Below are 3,026 nucleotides of genomic sequence, written 5' to 3'. Positions count from 1 at the left end.
TTTCCTTTAGACAGTTCACGCCTCTCAGCCACATATGGATGTGGAGTCCATCACAACAACTTTCGTTCTACTCAGTTTCCTGTGCCGGTGTGTGACCGCATCGCGCTGTAGGAATGTATCTTTACTCACTCCTACACTATAATGTATTTAAGGTTCACTTTCCTTTACACGTCAGCATAGGAAAATGAACACAACGAATTTTTTTCTGATGGACTGCATATCCATATGTGACTGTGAGTCGTAACCAGCCTTAAGGAAAATAATGGATAATAATACGTGGTGTTGTTCCTTAAGCGACGATTTGCATTATCAGAGCTAGGTGAATCAGTGACCGTTTCACTCGCATGTCAGGATACTTATTTTTATAGAGCAAGTACATTCTGGATCAATTCAATTCAGAGATGAGATTTTTCTTGGTACAAATTTGAAGGGGGTAAAATCTAATTTCCCTTTGGAAATTACTAATATGAGCCCTGAAGGACTCCTTCAGGTCATTACTGATTGCATGAGGTTTATTTCTGTGCCGTTCACGACTGTCATTAGGAATTGTACTCCGCTCCTTCAGTTTATCTTGCAGTGTCTGAATATGCCTTTGTGTAATTTGGTAAGTACTGAGTAGGTTATTTTGAGAAACCTGATTTTCTAAAACAAGAACACAAGTTTCTTGAATTTGATTCGCATTTGTCTTCCTCCGTCTCGCTTGTTCTGACACCGGCATACAACCAAGACCACAGACTGCTGAGTTTACGATATTCGGTATTTAATGCGAACTTCTTTCCTAGAATCACTGTAAATCATCCTTAATTTCCGAATGTTTCCGGGTCACACTCTCTGGCCCGACAATATAAAACGTTCTTCTATTTAACTTAACAACAGTAACTAATTTAATTTTCTATTGTCCACTCCACGCTATCAGAAGGAACAATTTTAGGACACCTCAGTTACTGCAATGTAAAAGTTTTCCCGCCAGTTTCTGACATATTTGTGAAAAGGTTTTGCACTTCGGATTTTATCGGTTTCTTAGACAATGTTTTTAACTCTGTAATGTTATTATACAGTATTTTGTTCAACTAATCTGTTAATAACCTTTAATATTGTATTGTTATAAATTATAGCCCTAACATACTTTTAGGCGGAGAATAATAATAATAATAATAATAATAATAATAATAATAATAATAATAATAATAATAATAATAATAATAATAATAATAATAACATATTGCGTTGATACAGAATATTATAATCTAATATTCGTGGTCGCACTTGCATGTGGTATAATACGTCAAATGATCAGAAATTTAGTGGGTGTTAAATTAACTTTTACGAATACGAATACGAACACATCATCACATTTCGGGAGACACTGGTATGTGTTTAGACTAAATAAATTGGCCTAATATTCAGCGCTGCTCCTCTCTTCTGAATAGGCCGGCTCAAAACTGTTAAAGTTTATGTCTGTTAATGTAATTTAGGTCCTACAAATATATGCATATACACCGATATTGCACAAAATCAACTTGCCTAAAAATGTTCTATACGGCGTTCTTTTGGGGCGTAATGCAATTAGCCACTATAAGAACATGAACTTTACATGCTTCGTGTGAACATATACAACTGGTCCCATGTCATCAAGACCACTCCGCCATCAGTTAATAAGAAATGTCAATGAAGATCCACCGATTCAGTACAATAATTACTTATAGATTGGTACCGGTTTCGACCCCGTTATCGGTCAACTTCAGCCATTTATAGACAAAAATTGACATTGTAGAGTGAAAATGTCCAACTAAATACAATCAAATTAACGCTTAAAATATTTGTTTATTATTATAAATTATTTTGCATATTAGGCAAAACAGTCTCTCAGTGAATTTAAAGTCCAGTAGTCGAATCTATCATGTGTGATATTGCCGTTGATATTAATCTAAAATTATCGGTCTTAATGTCCGACTCGTTGACTGAACGGCCGGCGTCCTGGCCTTCGGTTCAGAGGGTCCCGGGTTCGATTCCCGGCCGGGTCGGGGATTTTAACCTTAATTGGTTAATTCCAATGGCACGGGGGCTGGGTTTATGTGTTGTCTTCATCATCATTTCATCCTCATCACGACGCGCAGGTCGCCTACGGGTGTCAAGTAGAAAGACCTGCACCTGGCGAGCCGAACCCGTCCTGGGATGTCCCGGCACTAAAAGCCATACGACATTTCATTTCATTTCATCGGTCCTAATAAGTAAGACATATACAGCTAAATAACCATCTTGTGTTGTTAGTTGATAAAAGCCTGTTATGCTGAGAGTTGTGTCAAATGCGACCCCAACTCTGTTGAACAAGTGTTCACAAGATCAATTATCTTGAGATGGCACAGTTAAATTGTTTGATGGATGGGACCTTGAAAACCAAAAAATCTTAAATCGAAGTCATAATTGCTGAGCAAATAGGTCCCTTCACGATGTCAAACAACAAGTAATGTACCTTGTACCCAGTGACGGGAGAAGTCATGGGGTTGAATTAGAGTTCGCTGAGACACATTTTCTACCCATTTACAATTATAAATTACTTCTTCAAAATTAATGTGTAAAATAACAACAAGAGCGTACTTCACTTCTTCTACGGAGATCACCTTTTCGTGTGGGGATGGAACGATACAGAATGGTACTTCATTTTTCTAGCATAGAGACATAAAGGGACAATCACTAAATATCACCGATGAAGAAACAAAAATCTCGTATGTCACTAAGCTCTCCCCTCCCAGCCAGTCCATCAGAACAATTTTCATTGTGTTCATTTTCCTACTCAAGTGTATAAGGGAAAATGCACCTTACAGTACCGTACTGTAGGGATATATGTCTGCGTGACGTATTTACTGTTTACTTTCCTTTACACCTTTGGATAGAAACGTTGTTCTGATGGACTGCGTATCCATACGTGCGTGGGAGGCGTGACAAGTTTTGAGGAAATTAACGGATAGAAAGTGTATTTTGACATACGGGGTAGCCTTTTACTTATTCGCCGACGATATGATACC

The sequence above is a fragment of the Anabrus simplex genome, chromosome 2 (assembly GCF_040414725.1).
Source record: "Anabrus simplex isolate iqAnaSimp1 chromosome 2, ASM4041472v1, whole genome shotgun sequence".
Lineage (NCBI taxonomy): Eukaryota > Metazoa > Arthropoda > Insecta > Orthoptera > Tettigoniidae > Anabrus > Anabrus simplex.
The sequence above is the reverse complement of the archived record's forward strand: the minus strand, read 5'-3'. Positions refer to the sequence as shown.